The sequence below is a fragment of the Triticum dicoccoides genome, chromosome 2A, assembly GCF_002162155.2.
Source record: "Triticum dicoccoides isolate Atlit2015 ecotype Zavitan chromosome 2A, WEW_v2.0, whole genome shotgun sequence".
Lineage (NCBI taxonomy): Eukaryota > Viridiplantae > Streptophyta > Magnoliopsida > Poales > Poaceae > Triticum > Triticum dicoccoides.
Window position 1 is genome coordinate 716,613,721 of NC_041382.1, and position 6,642 is coordinate 716,620,362.

General features: G+C 48.9%; 1 pseudogene; it reads left to right on the forward strand.

The window, feature by feature from the left end:
• The first annotated feature begins 4,330 nt into the window (after nucleotides 1-4,330).
• Nucleotides 4,331-6,642, forward strand: part of LOC119358175 — a 5,846-nt pseudogene continuing 3,534 nt past the window's right edge.

Genomic DNA, 6,642 nt, shown 5'->3' on the forward strand with positions numbered 1-6,642 from the left:
AACATTTTGGGAAACATCCGGAACCCCTTCCGGTGATTTCCGGAATCCTTCCGGTGACCAAACACTATTATCACATATCTCAAACTTTATCTCCGGACCATTCCGGAGTTCCTCGTCATATCCGTGATCTCATCCCGGACTCCGAACAACATTCGGTACATCAAAACTCATAAACTCATAATATAACTGTCATCGAAACCTTAAGCGTGCGGACCCTACGGTTCGAGAATAATGTAGACATGACCGAGACATGTCTCCGGTCAATAACCAATAGCGGGACCTGGATGCCCATATTGGCTCCTACATATTCTATGAAGATCTTTATCGGTCAGACCGCATAACAACATACGTTGTTCCCTTTGTCATCGGTATGTTACTTACCCGAGATTCGATTGTCGGTATCCAATACCTAGTTCAATCTCGTTACCGGCAAGTCTCTTTAGTCGTTCCGTAATATATCATCTCGCAACTAACATATTAGTTACAATGCTTGCAAGGCTTATGTGATGTGCATTACCGAGAGAGCCCAAAGATACCTCTCCGACAATCAGAGTGACAAATCCTAATCTCGAAATACGCCAACCCAACATCTACCTTTGGAGACACCTGTAATGCTCCTTTATAATCACCCAGTTATGTTGTGACGTTTGGTAGCACCCAAAGTGTTCCTCCGGCAAACGGGAGTTGCATAATCTCATAGTCATAGGAACATGTATAAGTCATGAAGAAAGCAATAGCAACATACTAAACGATCGGGTGCTAAGCTAATGGGTCATGTCAATCAGATCATTCAACTAATGATGTGATCTCGTTAATCAAATAACAACTCTTTTGTCCATGGTCAGGAAACATAACCATCTTTGATTAACGAGCTAGTCAAGTAGAGGCGTACTAGTGACACCCTGTTTGTCTATGTATTCACACATGTATTATGTTTCCGGTTAATACAATTCTAGCATGAATAATAAACATTTATCATGATATAAGGAAATAAATAATAACTTTATTATTGCCTCTAGGGCATATTTCCTTCACAAACTACTCGCAGATCAGGGAATTCCCCGTGGACTTCCCCGTGTTCTCTGACGCCTTCACCGTGTTGGAAATATGCCCTAGAGGCAATAATAAAATGGTTATTATTATATTTCCTTGTTCATGATAATTGTCTATTGTTCATGCTATAATTGTGTTATCCGGAAATCATAATACATGTGTGAATACATAGACCACAACATGTCCCTAGTGAGCCTCTAGTTGACTAGCTCGTTGATCAAAAGATAGTCATGGTTTCCTGACTATGGACATTAGATGTCATTGATAACGGGATCACATCATTAGGAGAATGATGTGATGGAAAAGACCCAATCCTAAGCATAGCTCAAAGATCGTTTAGTTCGTTTGCTAGAGCTTTTCCGAATGTCAAGTATCATTTCCTTAGACCATGAGATTGTGCAACTCCCGGATACCGTAGGAGTGCTTTGGGTGTGCCAAATGTCACAACGTAACTGGGTGACTATAAAGGTGCACTACGGGTATCTCTGAAAGTGTCTGTTGGGTTGGCACGAATCGAAGACTGGGATTTGTCACTCCGTATGACGGAGAGGTATCTCTGGGCCCACTCGGTAATGCATCTTCATAATGAGCTCATTGTGACCAAGTGGTTGATCACGGGATCATGCATTACGGTACAAGTAAAGTGACTTGCCGGTAATGAGATTGAACGAGGTATTGGGATACCGACGATCGAGTCTCGGGCGAGTAACGTACCGATTGACAAAGGGAATTGTATACGGGATTGATTGAATCCACGACATCGTGGTTCATCCGATGAGATCATCGAGGAGCATGTGGGAGCCAACATGGGTATCCAGATCCAGCTGTTGGTTATTGACCGGAGAGTCGTCTCGGTCATGTCTGCGTGTCTCCCGAACCCGTAGGGTCTACACACTTAAGGTTCGGTGACGCTAGGGTTGTAGAGATATTAGTATGCGGTAACCCGAAAGTTGTTTGGAGTCCCGACGTCACGAGGAGTGCCAGAATGGTCCGAAGGTGAAGAATTATATATAGGAAGTCCAGTTTCGGCCATTGGGAAAGTTTCGGGGGTCACCGATATTGTATCGGGACCACCGGAAGGGTCCCGGGGGTCCACCGGGTGGGGCCACCTATCCCGGAGGGCCCCATGGACTGAAGTGGGGAAGGGAACCAGCCCCTGGTGGGCTGGTGCGCCCCCCTTGGGCCTCCCCCTGCGCCTAGGGTTGGAAACCCTAGGGGTGGGGGGTGCCCCACTTGGCATGGGGGGCAAGCCACCCGCCTTGGCCGCCCCCCCTTGAGATCCAATCTCTAGGGCTGGCGCCCCCCTAGGGGCCCTATATATAGTGGAGGGAGGGAGGGCAGCCGCACCCTAGCCCCTGGCGCCTCCCTCTTCCTCCCGTGACACCTCTCCCTCTCGCTGAGCTTGGCGAAGCCCTGCCGAGATCACCGTCGCTTCCACCACCACGCTGTCGTGCTGCTGGATCTCCATCAACCTCTCCTTCCCCCTTGCTGGATCAAGAAGGAGGAGACGTCTTCCCAACCGTACGTGTGTTGAACGCGGAGGTGCCGTCCGTTAGGTGCTAGGTCATCGGTGATTTGGATCACGACGAGTACGACTCCATCAACCCCGTTCTCTTGAACGCTTCTGCTCGCGATCTACAAGGGTATGTAGATGCACTCCCCTTTCCCTCGTTGCTAGATAACTCCATAGATTGATCTTGGTGATGCGTAGAAAATTTTAAATTCTGCTACGTTCCCCAACACACCGTCACTACTAGGAAAAGGGTTATAGCTGATATGGACATTAATGGCGCACCATGTATGTGGTGCGCCGCTGCTATATAGCAGTGGCGCACTAGATACAGGTGCGCCATTATTGAAATATTACTAATGGCGCACCTGGTGTGTGGTGCGCCATTAGTAGTTTTGAAAGAAAAAAATGTTAGCAGTGGCGCACCAGGGGATAGTGCGCCATTACTAGTTGACATAGTAATGGCGCACCAGGGGATAGTGCGCCATTACTAGTTGACATAGTAATGGCGCACCACACTCACCGTGCGCCATTAGTAGTTTTGAAAAAAAAATTGTTAGTAGTGGCGCACCAGTGAACAATGCGCCATTACTAGTAATGGCACACTATCCCATGGTGCGTCATTACTAACAATTTTTTTCAAAACTACTATTGCCGCACTACACACCTGGTGCGCCATTAGTAACCCTGGTGCTAAATGCACCCCCCCCCCCCCGTGGACCGCCTTTTCAGTTTAAAAAAAGAAAGAAAATGATGGAAATGTCAAAAAATAAAAGAAAACAAGTTTCCCATGTGATATGTGGTCTAGTTGTTGGGAAAATTTACAAATATAAATTTCGACTTTATTTGAAAAATCTCTCTGGAATTTAGTAAAATGGGCATAACTTTTGCATACAAACTCGGATTAAAAAGCTTTTTATATGAAAAATCATCTACTCGAAAGGTTACATACGAATTGAACTGGGGGAACCTTGTCCAACATCTTCAAAATCCCAAAAAAACATAACAGAACGAAAGAAATGGGGCTTTTAAGATCTAGAGGGGGAAAATAAAAAAATCAAATTTACTAGTGGCGCACTATTTGCTAGGTGCGCCACTAGTAACAGAAAAAAATTGGTTTCAAAAAAAAATTGAATTTTTTTTCAAAATATGGTACGTAATATGACCGGGAAGTTTGAAATATTTTTTCAAAATTTCATCACACTCATGAACATGAACAAAGTCCTAGACATCAACAATGTTTAACTTGATATGATAGATATATCAACAAGTGTCTATGAAGTGAGCTGGTGTTGGAGTTGGATAGAACTGCGAAGTTAAACGTGCTCGGACTGGAGTAATGTGAGGATGGGTGACCTTCCGGGAAGTTTGACCACGGAGTGTGATTTGACCGGAGATTAAGCATATTGACCTGAGGTTAAGTCAGATAGTAATGGCGCACCAGATAGTGTGCCATTACTATCTGGGATACTAATGACGCAACAGAGGTGCGCCATTACTTTTTTGTTACTAATGGCATGATAATAGTGGCGCACCTGTAGTGCACCATTAATGACAAAACAGGTGCGCCACTAATTAGCCCTTTCCTAGTAGTGCATTGGCGGCCACGATTGGTTTCTCCGCTTCTAACCCGGCGGGCCAGCCACCGGCTATACTCATAATCCGTACCCAGGCTACGCAGCGGCCTCTGTTCATCTCTGTAAAGCGGCCAGGCTCGTGACCGCGACAGCGAGGGTCATCATAGGGCTCGTAGACCGCCGCGGGGCCATGGCAAACAGGAGGACCTCGGATGGAGACCACTTCTACGGTACGCACATTATCCCAATGTTTGTAGGATTTGTGCGCAGATTGAAGCTGACGTCGCGGCGGTACCTCGTCGACGACTGCCTCACAATCAGGTGTGTCGTCACTGTCATCGAGCCCCGCCTCAAATGCACCAGGGCCGCTCCGGGACCCGGCAGCCACTGCTCTGCTGCCGGACCTGCACGGCCACCTCGAGCGCATGCTCAGGGACGGCAAGAGCGCGGACGTAACGATCGACGTTGGCGGCAGGGCGTTCCGGGCGCACCGGTGCGTGCTCGCCGGTCTTCGACGCCGAGCTCTTCGGTCCCATGAAGCGCAAGGACGTGGAGCGCGTCGAGGTATACGACATGGACCCGGCAATCTTCGCACTACCAGAATAACGGCCACTGCCGATGGCCTTTTCTATGCCGACGGCCCCCGTCGGCATAGATCATGGTATGCCGACAGCCGAGAAGAGGCCGTAGGCATACTAAAGCAGTCGACAAACCTCCATATCTGCCGACCGGGGCCGTCGGCGTAGGAAGGCCGTCGACAATCCTCCATATATGCCGACGGGGGCCATCGGCGTAGGAAGGCCGTCGACATATCTTCCACTATGTCGATGGGGGCCGTCGGCATAGAGCCGTCGTCGGCACACAGGTGGGTCCGCCGACCCAGGTCCAGACGGGGGGTTGACGCCGTCATCACTATGCCGACGGCCCTGACGGAGGCCGTCGGCATAGCTTGTAAACCTTTTTTTATTCAGCAAAAAACACTTGGGCTCTCTATGCCGACGGGGATACCGTCAGTGTATATATTATATGTTTTTATTTCTCATTTTTTATTTTTATTAAACCTTAGATTTGATTAATTTAAATCTAATTTATATAAACTTAAACATACACAAATTATATATGGATTTGGGGCAGAATTTTCCATAGATTATGAATATCTAGTTTTTTTACTTTTGAGTATGTTAAAATGTAACATCATGTAATTTTGCATATAGGTCCTTACACTTGGTAAAAATCACAAGTAATTGATACTTCACTAGATTTGGACAACTTTTAAATGATTTTCTTATCATAATCTCGCACTGGGTCTTGATGCATGTGTGAATGTGTTGTGGCATGCGTAGACGCCCTTCTTGGGCTCCGGGGTGTGCCTCCCTCCACGGACAGCAGTGTCGCCGTCACTTGGAGGGGGGAATCGTGCGCGTCGGGTAGAACCGGAGGGAATCTAGTGTCTGGTTGGGTCCAGACCGTGTTCGGGGTTGTTCCTATGGGCAGATTTATCGCAACTAGATGAAAGAGTCCACTGGTAAAAGCCCGTCCGATGAAAGTCAAAGGCCTAGATCTCCTGGTTAACGGGGCTAAGGTTAGTCCAGCCGGTGGGGCTTCGGGGTGTAGCTATGCCATTGAAACACCGTATTGGGTCCAGATGCGTGTGTGAAATTCATGTGGCATGCGTAGACGCCCGTCTTGGGTCTCCACGGTGTTGCCCCCCCCCCTCCACGGACGGCAGTGCCGCCGTCACTTGGAGGAGGGAATCATGCGCGTCGGGTAGAACCAGAGGGAATCTAGTGCTTGGTTGGGTCCAGACCATGTTCGGGGATGTTCCTATGGGGTGACCTATCGCAACCAGTTGGAAGTGTCCACTAGTCAAACTCATCTGGTGAAAGTCAAAGGCCTAGATCTCCTGGTCAACGAGGCTTCGTGGTGGCCTTCCGGCTGTAGCAATGCCACTGAAACAACGCACTGGTCGTGATGGATGTGTGAAAGTGTTGTGACATGCGTAGACGCTATTCTTGGTCTCCGGGATGTGCCCCCTCCACGGACAGCAGTGCCGCCATCACTTGGAGGAGGGAATCATGCGCGTCAGTTTGAGCCGGACGAAATCTAATGGTGGGTTGGGTCCAGACCGTGTTTGGGATTGTTCCTATGGGCTGACCTATCGCAACCATGTGGAAGACTCCACTGGTCAAAGCCCGTCTAGGGACAGTCAAAGGGCTAGATCTCCCGGTCAACAGGGCTTCATGGTGTCCTTCCCGGTGTAGCTATGCCACCGAAACACCACACGGGTCCTGATGCATGTGTAGAAGTGATGTTACATGCGTAGACGCCCGTCTTGGGGCTCCGGGGTGTGGCCCTCCTCCACGGATGGCACTGCCGCCGTCACTTGGAGGGGGGATCGTGCGCGTCGGGTCGAGCTGGAGGGAATCTAGTGGTGGGTTGGGTCCGGACCGTGTTCGAGGATGTCCCTATGGGCTGGCCTATCGCAACCAGGTGGAAGAGTCC